Here is a 14,496-nt window from a genome sequence, read left to right as displayed (position 1 = left end):
TCAGGTCTCTGCTGACACAAATCTATCTAGTGTTTAAAGCTCATTGGTTTTATAGCTGATAAAATCTGGTATTTATGCTGTGCAAAAGGCCAAAATAGCCGAATCTTCACCAGGGCACTAAAAGGAAGCACGGATCAAGCTTTGCATCGCTTTGCACTGTGCAGGGATGCCTCCATCCACTTGGCTCACCTTCCATGCTCCTAGCAACCGTGTTTGTCTTCACTGAGCACTCTTCAGTTTGCCACCGCCAGCAGAGACCGTGTGAGACAGAGGAGAGGTAGAGAGAATGGTCAAAGCAGAGCCGTGATGTGGCCACTGCAGGTCCAGGAGTCAGTGGCTGCCATGCACCATCACAAGAACAAACAAGGTACTTTGCAGACAAACGAGATTTCGGTCCCTTTTAGGCTTTGGGACTTCACTACAGGCAAGATACAGTGCAGAAACCTCAAACCAGCACTGAGCACACTGACCCTTCGAGGTACAGCAGCTGGGATTACAGAATCACAGAATGGTTTGGGTTAGAAGGGACCTTAAAGATCATCCAGTTCCAACCCCCCTGGATTAGGTTGCTCCAGGCCCCAAGGATGTGGCACTCCAGTCTCTCCCAATTTAAGCAAGAGCAGAGCTCCAAGGATTCACTCCCACAACTCTCAATCATAGCATAGAAAGCAAAGCCAACAGTGAATCAGCAGAGATGCACCTTGGAAATTCTGCTTTAGAGGGTTTAAAAGAACGTGATCAAGCTGAGGTGTCAACGCTACAAAGAAAACAGACATAAAGAACTGCAGATGTCACTACATAACATATAACCATCATAGAATCACCAGGTTGGAAAAGACCCACTGGATCATCGAGTCCAACAATTCCTATCAAACACTAAACCATGCCCCTCAGCACCTTGTCCATCCATCCCTTAAACACCTCCAAAGAAGGTGGACAAACCTTCACAACACACAGGCCACCTCTTATCACCACAAGGAAAGGTAGAAAAACTAGGAAACTAGAACTAAGACTTGGCCCAAAGCTTATAAATACTTGGGCAAGAAGCTGGAATCAATAGAGCAAGACTGATGCATCTTTTCTGACCTTAAAATTACACCACATGCACAAAAAAAACCAAAATGTCATGAGAGAGATGGAAAAACCCCAAAGCGCACATACCCTCCCCCAACCCAATTTTCCATGTAAACTCTGCGTCCATGAAATTAAAACTAATACAGTGGAAAGGAAGAAAACATTCATGCAATATGGAAAGCAGAGATAGCTCGAGAGCCCCAGGACAAATGAAACAAGAGATGGGAATTGAAGGCTGACAGCACTGACCTGAAAGAGGATTTAATTCCCCATGTTTTAAACCAGCTTTGTCAACACCTTTACTGATAACATTATGTCTATCTGCATTATATAAAACAAGATTTCTGAAGTCTGTCTCAAGGATCATACAAATTGAAGATAGAAAAGAGCTACAAGGTCAGCTTAAAACCCAGCTCGTAAATAAACAGATGGTAAATGGATTGTACTTAATCCCTGACCACAAACTGAAAATGTGGCATAACTAAATGGTTTATTGTGATTGATTCTGCAAAGTTGAAAGATGTAATTGCTACTTTTGATGGAAGTTCAGAAGTCGGGAAGCCAAAATTCAATTGTTTGGGAAGCCACTGCATGAGAAAAATGAATAGAGTGACAACAGAATATTGCACTAAGAGAATATTTAAATATCATCTGAAGTATTGAAATATCATTCAAATAGCAGCAAGCACAAACCAAACTAAATTTCTCTGAGTTACCCTGTGTGCTACCTGCACGAATAGGTCACTACTTATTGCCTAGTTTTAAAAGTTTAGATCAGTGGCTTTTAACTTGTAGTCAGCTCTGGGGAGACCTTAGAGCAGCTTCCAGTGCTGAAAGGGGCTCCAGGAAAGCCAGGGATAAACATTTTAGCAGGGCCTGGTGTGACAGGAGAAACAGAAATGGCTTTAAACTAAACGAGGGGAGATATAGACTAGATATCAGCAAGAAGTTTTTTAGAGTGAGGGTGATGAGACATTGGCACGGGTTGCCCAGAGAGGTGGTGGATGCCCCATCCCTGGAAACATTCCGTGTCAGGTTGGATGGGGCTCTGAGCAACCTGACCTGGTTGAAGATGTCTCTGCTCAGTGCAGGGCGGTGGAAGAGCTACCCACCAAAAAGATGCTTTTCATGTCCATCAAGGGGTAAGGAGGGATGCTAGAACAGGAGACCCAAACCCCAACTATTATTGTCTCTTTTCCTCAACACATGGCTCTGCAGGTATCCTGCAAGATCAACCTCAAACCACCTTTGGTGAATCTTCTCTAAATGTGAAAGCAACAGGGTCACAGACCCTCTCTCCTCTTTATGCTGGTCTTCTCTCATAGTTTTGGCAGCTTCATTTATTTCTTCTTGTCTCACCCAGTTGTATTTTATGTCTCAACGGAGTACCATAAGTACAAAGATACATTCTTCGAGTTCTGGAAGGGATCGGAACACATACCCAAAAGCTCTGTTGGCCTAGGCTGTAATAATTTGCATTCAGCTTTTGCATAACTGGAATTTCTTTAAACATTTTATGAAAAGAATAAGTTCCTGGAATATTCAGCTTTTACGAGCTCTGAGCCATGCTCTTTGTTATTAAAAAGCGTTATAAAAACAAACACAGAATCCTTAGGCTTTCGCATGCACATAGTACTGAACAAACCTGCCCTTTTACTTGGCAACACATGAAAGACATTGTTTAGCAGGTGCTTGCCACTTTCTTTCTGAAGGACACCGTGCTAGGCAATAAGAGAAGTCTTCAAGAATAGATCTCTTATCATTTTTGCCCAGTAGAAAAGAAGGAATTAGGAAATCATTGAACAATCAGAATCACCCAGCCCTGGGCTTGGATTTCTGTTGTTTGTTTCAGGAACAAATATAAAAGTATTAAAGAAAATTGCCTCTAGGGGGACAAAAATAGAGAGAACTAACCTCTCATCTGCAATTAATAAATAGCTAAAAGTAGCCCTTTTAGCTAAACAGCTAAAAGCAGCTCTAAAGTTTCAATGCAGAGGAGGGATGGGAAGGGATGGCTGCTCCTGCCCTTTCTACTCTGCGGCAAAACCCAAACCTGGGCTTCACCACTGAACAATTCTGGTGGGCCAGCAGCAGCGAAGCATCCTGCAGCTGCCTCTCTCCTCCCGCGGGCCACGGGATGAGGGAGCTGCACTCCAGCCCTGGCACAGAAGGGCTTAACCTGCCACCACGCTCTCACCTCACCCAGACGACAGCAAGGCAGGCACCAACTCACCAAGCTCTGAGCCAAAACCTGTTCCCTGCACTGATGCTCCTTGCCCTTCCTCTGCCACTCCTGGTTTTTGTTTGCCTTGTTTGATTGGATTGCACCACATCTTCCCCACTGCCCAGCAAAAGCGGTTCCGATCTTCACTGGAGTCTTCGACTACTACAGTAACAGAACAGGAATAAAACCCATCTGTCTGCAGCTAATCGAGCACAGCAAAGACCAGCATGCCCCAAAACTGTAAAGGATGACAAAACTCAGATGCAAGGACACTCATCTGGGCTGATCTCTTGCTTATTCGTAGTCCAGTGCCAATGCAAAGTCACAGTGAATTTTAATCTTTCCCCACAGCAGCATATACTGGAAAAAGGATGCTTTCAGCACATGGAATGATCAAGTGCAATCAAGTAATCAGTTACAATTAGCCTCACATGTGGTTAAGTGAGAACTGTTCATAACATGAAATAACATTCAAAGCTTGTCCCAATAGCTGCTTAGGAAGGAATTCTGTCCCTAACTTACACACAGCCAGTTGCCCACCTAGAGCTGAACCTTCCACCTAGCCGACACGCACAGGAACGGCTGGATGTACACGGTGGGACACGGCACAAGTAGGGAGCCAGGGGAAAACCACCCCAAGCAGGCTCACTAATGAATACTCCCAAGGCAAAGAATGGGAATAGGATACCAGAATCTGATTAGCCCAACAAATAATGAAAGATAAGCACAAGCAAATCATAGAGTCATAGAATCACCAGGTTGGAAAAGACCCATCGGATCATCGAGTCCAACCATTCCTATCAAATACTAAACAGAGAGCAGCTATAAATAAAGAGAGCAGCTATTCCAACTTAAATACCTAGCTTTAACAGACTGCCAGCCCTTGTGTGACACTTAGAGCATCATTCCTACCCGTGCCACCACTGCCTGACACGGCATCAACACTAACAGAGGCTGCTTGGCCCCTCCTATACCTAGAAAACTCCTCTAGCACTTTCCACTATCACTATTCCTACTGGGTTGTTCTCAATCAGCTAAATGGAATTAACTGGAGATGGGGAGGTCCTATAGGCATAACGCACAAAGCACGCTGTGATTGTTTCTGGACAGCAGAGAAACGTGTGGCACAAACAAACAGGCCATTCTGAGGCCAGTGCAACACTGGAAGAGCAAAGAACTAACCGGGATAAGCAAAGCACTAACCAGAACAAACCTGCCTGGCCACCCTCTGCTACTCACATTTCTGGTGCACGAGCTGAGGAACTGGAAGTGGCAGCAGGGCCATAAGCAGGTGCTGGGGTGACAGGCAGAATCAGAACCTGAGTGCAGGACACAGAGCAGCAGATAAAGGTGTCGTAGGGGTCACAGCATCTCAGTGGTTCAGAGCACATTTCCAGTCCCATCTTGTGCAGAACTAATGCCAGCACTACAAACAGACCCACTCCGACACCGTCTTTAACAACCAAAACACATTTCCTTTGCTCTTCTGGGAAAATTTGCAATTGATAAATACCTTATCACTGAATAAAAAACCTACAGGAAAGAGATCATTGATCTCCCGTGCCTGGAGCTCTCAAGGATCCAGCTGCAGCCACTAAGGTCCAATCAGTTTTACCTTCAACTCCCACACATCATTCTGGGTACAAAAGCATTTGAGCTGGCACACATGTCTGCAGTGAATGGAAACCCTGCTGCTAGGTTTCCTGCTGCCACGGAGATGAATAGAGAAAGAACAATTAGGCAAGGCTTCAGTCTAATTTAGATTTCTTTTTCTTTCTGGAGGAGACACTGGGAGATGGCACATCATAAACTAAAACCATTAACTCTAGAGGCTGCTCAGTGGAACACTGAAAAACCACATGTAACCTACATTATAACGGCTTTTGAGAACAAGCATTATTGTCCAGTGACCCCGATTTCACCAAACGCTGTATTGGAATATGCCAGGAGCCTCAAAATATCAAGGCAAGAACCATCTAAACCAAAGCAGACAAGAGGTGAGCAAAGAAAATACCTCCATCCATCTTCCAAAAGCTCCCAGTAACCAACAGCCCAGGTAACTGGTACAGTATTTCAGAAGAAGATTGAGCCTAGAGTGGGAAGTAACTTCAGTTTCACAGTTCCTAACCACAAAGGCCACTCACAGCAGCACAGCTTTTATCTTAAGGCAGGTAAATACCAAACACCTTATCAAGAAGATAATCAGGAGGAGGGAAAACACTCCCCTCCTGTGCAGACCTGAGGATCACAGCATTCTCCCCTCATCCCAGCCTTGCCCCAAAGCATTCCAGCCCAGCCCCCAGCCCACCAGCAGGTTATCAGGATGCTCCCACATGCTCAGGAGTGTTGAAGTCTGCTATTTCCCAAACTGAAGCTCTGACCATGAAGGTTTACACAACACCTCCTCCTCCTCCCCCCAACCACCTTCTGCACCTCTACCAAAAGAGAAAGGGGAAGAGAAAGCAATAAGCTACCTACAAGAAGATGTACTAGGAGCAGCAAACCTGCAAGAAGCAAGCTGTAGAGGTCAGTGCTATCAGAGTGCTCAAGCAGCACAGCTCCAGGACAGCTCTTCTATCCAGCCAGAAGGTTTCCTTAACAGCCTGAGAAGCCACCAAAGGCTCTGCTGTTTCCCAAAGGGGCAGCTCCCCACTGCTCCTCAGCCACCTGATGACAAATCCCCCCCACCCCGTGCTGGTCCATCTCTACTGACACTGTCCTGGAGGAAATACAAATGGATTTTGAAAAGGACCAGCTTGCCACTGGATCAGCAGCCGCGAACACAGCTGCAAGAACTCCTGCTGGCCCAATGGTGGAAACAGCTTGCCCAGCAACAGCATCCATTCGGTTCACCTGCACTGGGACGTGCTCTAGCAAAGAAGGGTTCAGCAAGACCTTAACACGCTCCTCGGAAACCCTCTCTTAGCTTGGGCCACCCCTTGCCTCACATGGACTCCTGCCAATCCCTCCCCGATGGTTACAGGTCTCGCTTCACACCGAGCAAAGAGGTCAGGACATTCAACTCAGCTTTGAAATGCTGGAGCCGAGCACCTGAGGTTGTGAGCGAGCTGCAATGCTTCATCATGCAGCATCACCCAAATGCTTTGGGAACCAGAGCCAGAGCTCAGGAAAAAGAACAGTTTTGTTGGTTGTTCTTATCTCTAATTGGGATGGAAGCATCTGAAACACAAACAGGTTTTTTGGGAAAAAAAGCCAAACTCCTGTTTTGTTTTGATTTGAAAAGAAAACTGTGAGCAATAAAACCACGGCCACACAGACACAACCTGCGACTGAGAGCAAGGACATTGTAAAGTGCAAAAAACGTCAGCCAGGGATTTTCACCCTTTTAAAACCAAGCACATTAATTGCACAGCCTCACAGTTCTGTGGTTTTAGGTAACCTCTTTAATTTTACATCAGGCAAGCCAAGTCCCTGAAACATCAACCCAGTAATAAAGGCAGAAGGAAGGGGGAAGAAAGAAAGAGGGGGAAAAAAGTGAATGACACCTCTGTAGACAAGATTAAAAGGATATTCAAAGAAGAACAAAACGAGGACCCCATTTCTAACGCACTATAGAGAACGAAAAACATGAAAGGTGTTTAATTGCCCAAGCAGATGCCAACAGTGGAATGCACAGAAAAGCAAAAGCAAACAAGGTTTTCTCTCCACCCCCCAGTTCCAAGATAACACAGGTGCATTAGCAGGCTGCCTCCACGTAAGGAGAAGGAATAATTTTAACATGTTAACATTACCACAGGATAACAGTTTACTGAGCACAGGACCAACTGCCACACTCACCCCGACGACAGAGCGATACCGTGGGAGCATCTGCAAGGGGCTCCGTCGCACAGAGGAGCTGGAAGCAAGCGCAGTTACATGAAATGCAGGAGGGAAGAAGAAAAAGTGCTTGACAAAGGGATTGAAGGCTCCAGGAAGCGAGCCCCACAAGTGACTGTGGAGTTGTGCAATGACTCAGCAGGAAAAAGAAAAAAAAAAAAAGGAAAAAAAATAAGAAAAAATATAGCAGCAGCTTGAAAAGTCTTTTCCATAAGAATCAAGAGCTACCATCAAAATATAAGTAAAATAAATAGAAGCAAGAAGAGTTCCCAGCCTGGAATTCTGCCGGGTCCCGTGAGCTCTGCGCACAAAGTTGCTTCTCCTCCCCAGGCTTCTTCATGCAGCACACCTGAGCCAGCCAGGAGCAGGAAACCCAGCTTTAACTCCTGCCTCACCACCACCTCTGCCAGGCAGCCGCTCCTCTGTAGAGAGCACTCAACCCTTCGTGGTAATGAGAAGTTACAGCCAGGACAGAAGTCAGAAAAGAACACAGCAGAAAGAAAATACTGGCTTGTGGAATCCACCTCGAGAAGGGGCAGAAGTGTGGGAAGGCAGGAGAGTCACCCCCATCTCCAGCCAGACAAGAGGACGACATGATAGTTCCACACGTCTTCTACTTTCTCCCGAGGAACCAGCATGAAATTCAAGCTCCCATTTTACTTGCATAACTTCACAGGAAGGCTCTCTCATGTCTTTTGAGGCACAGCAGCTCTCCCCATGAAATCTCTCATACATAGACACTAGTGTCCAACTAGACAGATAAAGCAAGGCAAGCCGTGCAGATCTCACTGCTCAGTCTCAACACATTCCTGCACCCATTCTCTCCCCCACAAACCTTGCAAATAGCTTTCCAAGAACATTTAATCCTCCACCATCCAGAACTGCCACTGTGCCTGGCTGCAGAAGGAACCCTGCAGCATTCCAGCAGCAGCTTGCCCTGAACCATGCAGCAAGGTTCAGTGATATTTAAGCAGATGTTTATGTGCTTTCCAAGGCTGGGGTAGAAAAAAAAACACGTATCGGGTAACCGCAATTCGTTCCCATCATTCTCCATTCTCAAACCTAATCACTTGAGAAATACCATGCCTTATCGCTTCCTCCTCTGCCTTTAAAATCCCCCCTGGCGTGGTTCCATCAGTGTAGATTCCACACAGCGTGCCACCATTTTGTAAATCAGAAAATGTTTTGGGTTGGAAGGGACCGCAAAGCCCATCCAGTCCCACCCCCTGCCATGGTCAGCGGCACCTCCCACTGGATCAGGGGCTCCAAGCCCCATCCAACCTGGCCTTGAACCCCTCCAGGGATGGGGCAGCCAACACTGCTCTGGGCAACCTGGACCAGGGCCTCCCCACCCTCACAGCAAAACATTTCTTCCTAAGATCTCATCTCAATCTCCCCTCTTGCAGATGAAAACCATTCCCCTTTGTCCTCTCCCTGCACTCCCTGACCAACAGCCCCTCCCCAGCTTTCCTGCAGCCCCTCTGAGCACTGGAAGCTGCTCTAAGGTCTCCCCGCAGCCTTTTCTTCAGGCTGAACAACCCCAACTCCCTCAGCCTGGCCCCATAGGGGAGATGCTCCATTCTCTTTACGCATCTTGGTAATAAAAGACAAGAGGATGGCAACACCTTCTCTATGCAACAGAATCTGCCTGTCTAACTACACTGGCTGAAGCAAGGAACTATAAAGTCAGAGAAAAGAGCATCTGAGCAGGGCTCCTCAGCAGGTAACAGTGTTCAGAATGATTTTCCGAATGCTTCCCTTTGCCATCCTACCCCCCTTCAGAGCTTACACACGGCACTGTCCTTTCCCACTACAGGAGAAATTAAACCCTGCTGTGGCGAGGGGAAGATAATAAACCAGGACAAACCTGCTGGAAATGACATTCAGGCACTGAATCCACCTTCCAATCACGTTTCAAAAGACTAATGGGAATAAAATAAAATTTTGCCCTGAAATAATTTTTATACTTGAGCGACACAGCTCTAGGCAATTAAGTCGAAGTGTTCCTGTAAAATAGCTATTTTTGTTACTTTTGCTTAAAAATAGTGTGAATAACGCACAAGAAGACTCAGCACTGACTAAGTCAGGGAAGCCTGGAATAAAACCGAAGTGCCCCGATGCCTTCTTTCCTTTGTAACAGCCTGTTTTCCATAAAATGTGACCCTGGACAACACATTAACTCCATGCTGACAACACAATTATAGAATGGTTTGAGTTGGAAGGGACTTACAAGCTCACCTAGTTCCATCCCCTGCCATGGGCAGGGACACCTCCCACTGGATCAGGGGCTCCAAGCCCCATCCAACCTGGCCTTGAACACCTCCAGGGATGGGGCAGCCACCACTGCTCTGAACAAACTTTTTCAGCTGAAAACTGTTCTCCCTTGTCCTGTTGCTACAGTCCCTGCTAAAAAGTTTTTCATCATCTTTCTTATAAGTCTCCTTTAAGTATTGAAAATATAATAAAGTCTCCCCAGAGCCTTCTCTTCTCCAGGCTGAACAACGCCAACTCTCTCAGCCTGTCCTTGTACGGGAGGTGCCCCAGCCCTCAGATCATTCTTGTAGCCACCTGTGGGCCCATTCCAACAGCTCCATCTCCTTCTTATGTTGAGGATATGAGCAAGTCCAGAGAAGAGCAACGAAGCTGGTGAGGGGGCTGGAGAACAGGCCTTATGAGGAACGGTTGAGAGAGCTGGGGGTGTTTAGCCTGGAGAAGAGGAGGCTGAGGGGAGACCTCATTGCTCTCTCCAACTACCTGAAAGGAGGTTGTGGAGAGGAGGGAGCTGGGCTCTTCTCCCAAGGGACAGGGGACAGGACGAGAGGGAATGGCCTCAAGCTCCACCAGGGGAGGTTCAGGCTGGACATTAGGAAAAAATTTTCATGGAAAGGGTGATTGGGCAGTGGCAGAGGCTGCCCAGGGAGGGGGTTGAGTCACCTTCCCTGGAGGGGTTTAAGGGACGGGTGGACGAGGTGCTGAGGGACATGGTTTAGTGATTGATGGGAATGGTTGGACTTGATGATCCGGTGGGTCTCTTCCAACCTGGTTATTCTATGATTCTATTCTATGATTCTATGATTCCAGAGCTGGACACAATCCTCCAGATGAGGTCTCACAAGAGAGGAACAGAGGGGCAGAATCCCCTCGGCTTGCTGGCCACACTTTTTTTGATGCAGAGCACACGGCTGGCAAGTGACACACAAAACTTCTCCTCACCAGTCCCTCCGTGCACCATGATGCACAGTGACCGAAGGATTTACTGGGAAAGGGTAGGCTCCTCTCTCACAGGTAACACAGCACATGGCATTAATTGCGGGGTTTTTTATGACTAAGGTAACATTTCAGCTCATATTGCATCACAGCAGAAGCTGGCATATTCCACTGCAACCTTTAATTGTCCTGACTCATGCTGGCAGTAATAACATGCCCTCTTGGGAACATAAATAAATAGACAAAGAAAGCCTTAACTGATGTGGTGAAGTACCTACCAGTGAAAGCCACTGTCCTATTAGTTTAAAGACATTAAAAGGGGTTGCAAGTGCAATACGTTAATCTAAAAGGGCAGGTGATGAACGGATCCATTGCTCTTCAGTTTGACAGGGAAAAAAAAAAGCAAGTGGGGATAAGCTTTTGAAAGCATTCATCTGGAGCACCCAAGGGTAGTCTGGAAAAGGCAAGCATTTCTATTCCATCGGCACTTGTGCAGAAAAAAGCAGGATAATGAAGTGACCAGCCTATCAGCCTTCCCAAAGAAATGAGATATTGTTGAAACCAGCACACATTAATTTCAGAGCCCAGGAAAATAGCAGTAAACAGCACTCTTCAAGCTGTTTTTTCTCTCCTCTCAGTAATCATCACAATTTTAGAGCTGACACCTGCAAAAGAGAATTTTTCGTCCATAACAAACAACAGCAAAAAGAGAAGGCTGAGAGAGAATAGGTTAAAAAAGGTAAGAACACAGCAAACAAAGGAATAAAATGGGAAGATATAAAACAACTTCCAGGGATGACAGCAGCCTGACATCCAGCGCTTCCCAAAGACTTCTGGAGAGGTCTGGGATAACAGAAGCAACTGGAAGCTATGAAAATGTCTCAGGAAGCAAGTCTGCTGCTCGCATCCCTCCCTCGCTACCATGTGAAATGAAAGCTCACCTTGTCATAGGGAACCCCAGCACAACAGTGAGACTGGAACTGTCTCCAAATCTCCTTATCAAAGAGGAAAAACACAGCGAGAGGGAGCAGGGTGAAAGATGAGTCTGCCCCTCACCACAAGAAGGATGTTGAGGCTCTGGAGTGAGTCCAGACAAGAGCAATGAAGCTGGTGAGGGGGCTGGAGAACAGGCCTTATGAGGAACGGCTGAGAGAGCTGGGGGTGTTTAGCCTGGAGAAGAGGAGGCTGAGGGGAGACCTCATTGCTCTCTACAACTACCTGAAAGGAGGTTGTGGAGAGGAGGGAGCTGGGCTCTTCTCCCAGGTGACAGGGGACAGGACGAGAGGGAATGGCCTCAAGCTCCACCAGGGGAGGTTCAGGCTGAACATTAGGAAAAAATTTTTCACGGAAAGGGTCACTGGGCACTGGCAGAGGCTGCCCAGGGAGGTGGTTGAGTCACCTTCCCTGGAGGGGTTTAAGGGACGGGTGGCTGAGGTGCTGAGGGACATGGTTTAGTGATTGATGGGAATGGTTGGACTCGATGATCCAGTGGGTCTCTTCCAACCTGGTTATTCAATGATTCTAAGTGGAAAACAAATGGAGAAGAAACCACTGAACAACCAGCTGGACCAGAAAGCTGGAGCCCCTACGCAGGAGCCTGGTAACCAGGACTGGGTTACAGAGCTGTGTCTTCAAGCAGGACGTGGACATGGATTTCCCATGCCTGCCTTCTGTGCTCTAGGAACCTCGCTGCCTGACGGAGGAGCTGCATCTCTTCCGTTCCAGGCCAAGGTTCATTCCCAAGCTCTCTGGCATTAGGCAGCTGGTGGCATCCCAGCGGGCTAGGCCTTGGTTATCCACGTCTCCCGCCCACTCCGATCTCATCCCCAGCCTGACGCTCGCGGGCAGCTCATGGTGCGAGACACCATTCCATGTGACAGCCCAAGCCAGAGCTCCTTCCCTCCACTGCTCCTTCCCCTTCCCAGAGACAAAGGAGCTCACCAAAACACCTTGTGCAAAACTCCGTTTGCAATATTTTACTTGAAATATTCATTCCTTGTTTGGGAAAACATCTGTGATAGCTACCCGAGTTGTTCTTTGTGTTAACAGAACCTAAAAGAAGAATCAGCTGCTCTCTTTTTATCTCTGAAATACATCAAGTTAATCAGGTAATTAGCCACAGATTTTTACATTTAATCTAAGTCTTAGCAACGTGTTTTGCAAGAAAACTCTTGGCACTTATTCCATGAGTTTTCAAATATCCTCACAGTTAACTACACGAGCCTTTCAGGCAAAATCTAAATGAACTCTAAACTCTATTAATATCCTCTTCCAGTTTGCTGTGCCTTATTTTCCATGTAGAAATGAACAGGGAATACCATCCAGACCCAACACCTCCCATCAAGTTCAGGAAAACCTACAGGAGGGAACACAGTAAAAGCAACCACCTTTTCTGTTCTGCGATGGAGATAGTTCTCATCTCGTATTCTCATCTCGTATTCTCATCTCTTTCAACAGTTGTTTTGTTGTAAAAGCAGCAGTAATTAAATATGTTCTCTAAAAATGACAGTATTTTGTTTTCCCAGCACGTGCAAACAGATCTAATCAGCTGTTAGAACAGGAAAAGATTTCCTACCACACAAAATGTGTTTGCACATGAAACCTTCTGCCAGGCCACACTAACACCCTGACAACACTGCCCGCTTGGTTGCCGTGAGCAGCCAGCACCGATCCTTCACACAAAAACCAACACAGTCCAAAACGGTGACAGAAAATGCTGAACCAAGTCCCTTCTCAGATTTGAGGTCAGATTTTCCACCAGCACTTGCTATTGCACAGAGAGCGGGTCAGGTTCAATTCATTTCTTTTGGAACCCTGAGGGTGCTTACACCTGAATAAAAGGTAGCAAAAAGTACCAGTTTTGTTAAGTTTTGAGGTTCATAATTTTAATATTCCTTGATGTGCGCTTTTTTTATAGAATCATAGAATCACCAGGTTGGAAGAGACCCACCAGATCATCGAGTCCAACCATCGAGTCCACGTGGCATCAGAAAATCTGTTTCTCTGATTTAACTGACTCAATGAGTGTTTTAGGAGACCTGGGAAAGAGGAATGTTTGGGTTAGGATTGGGAAAGGGTGTTTGAGAGATGATATCAGCGCTCATATGAATAACACACTTAAGGAATCAGCAAGCACAAGTACGTGTCACCTAGTCAGAGGTGACGTCTGCACACATCCTCATGTGCTCGATATTAAACTCATCGTTGACTGCCTGTCTTTTAGCTCCTAATCAATATTTTTTGAAATACAGTTTTATCCAATGAATGAAACACGCACAGATAAAGTTGCGATCAAGAGCAGGTATGTAACAAGGAGTAAGAAGTGTCTGTGGTTTCTGTTTCAAATATTTTCCCTCTGTAAACAAGCACTGCAGATGATGAAAGTTCTTCCCCAAACCTGTATTTCTGGTTTGCTGCCTGTGCTCCACACACCGCTCCGCTCCCTGATGATCAGCACTGCCATAACCTGATGGGTGATAATAAGACACCTTTAAAATCCCAAACAAAGGATGCTCGTAGCACACTGTGCTGCCAAGAACCTCAGCTCCTCACACCTGAGTTGGTAGCCCAAGGGACTGGAACACCAACGGAGGACTGGAACACCAGCAGAGACTGGAACACCATCGGGACGGGCACTCTGCCAAGGACAGGACAACGAACACGCAGTTTGCTGACCACAGTGCAATGCACGGAAGCCACACTGACCCACCACCCAGGAGATCGCAACGCTGTGACGCTGCCAGTGCCTTTCTTCTTGCCGATGCTGGGTGCTCCCTGATGCCACGAGCAGCACAGGGTTCCAACAACCTCTCCCCTTTCATTAACACAACAGGGTCTGAATGAACCTGCTCTCCAGAAAGTCACATCTGGACCATTCATAGAATCATAGAATAGTTTGGGTTCGAAGAGACCTTAAAGATCACCTAGTTCCAACCCCCTGTCATGGGCAGGAACACCTCCCACTAGATCAGGTTGCCCAGAGCAGTGGTGGCTGCCCCATCCCTGGAGGGGTTCAAGGCCAGGTTGGATGGGGCTTGGAGCCCCTGATCCAGTGGGAGATGTCCCTGCCCGTGGCAGGGCGTGGGACTGGATGGGCTTGGAGGTCCCTTCCAACACAAACTATTCTGATTCTATGATCATATTTCATCTATAAT

General features: G+C 46.8%; 1 protein-coding gene across 3 annotated transcripts in view; it reads right to left on the bottom strand.

The window, feature by feature from the left end:
• Positions 1–14,496, bottom strand: part of ARHGAP32 (Rho GTPase activating protein 32) — a 197,952-nt gene that overhangs the window by 173,778 nt on the left and 9,678 nt on the right. The window contains exon 1 of one of the 3 annotated variants that reach the window (XM_069876459.1): positions 7,097–7,121. The exons of the other annotated variants lie outside the window; for them this stretch is intronic. The gene's annotated coding sequence lies outside the window, so the exon portion shown is untranslated. Of the gene's footprint in view, positions 1–7,096; positions 7,122–14,496 lie in introns of those variants that run through there. 3 annotated transcript variants of the gene reach the window in all.

This window comes from Phaenicophaeus curvirostris, chromosome 25 (assembly GCF_032191515.1).
Source record: "Phaenicophaeus curvirostris isolate KB17595 chromosome 25, BPBGC_Pcur_1.0, whole genome shotgun sequence".
Classification (NCBI taxonomy): domain Eukaryota; kingdom Metazoa; phylum Chordata; class Aves; order Cuculiformes; family Cuculidae; genus Phaenicophaeus; species Phaenicophaeus curvirostris.
This window is presented reverse-complemented; position numbering and strand designations above follow the sequence as displayed.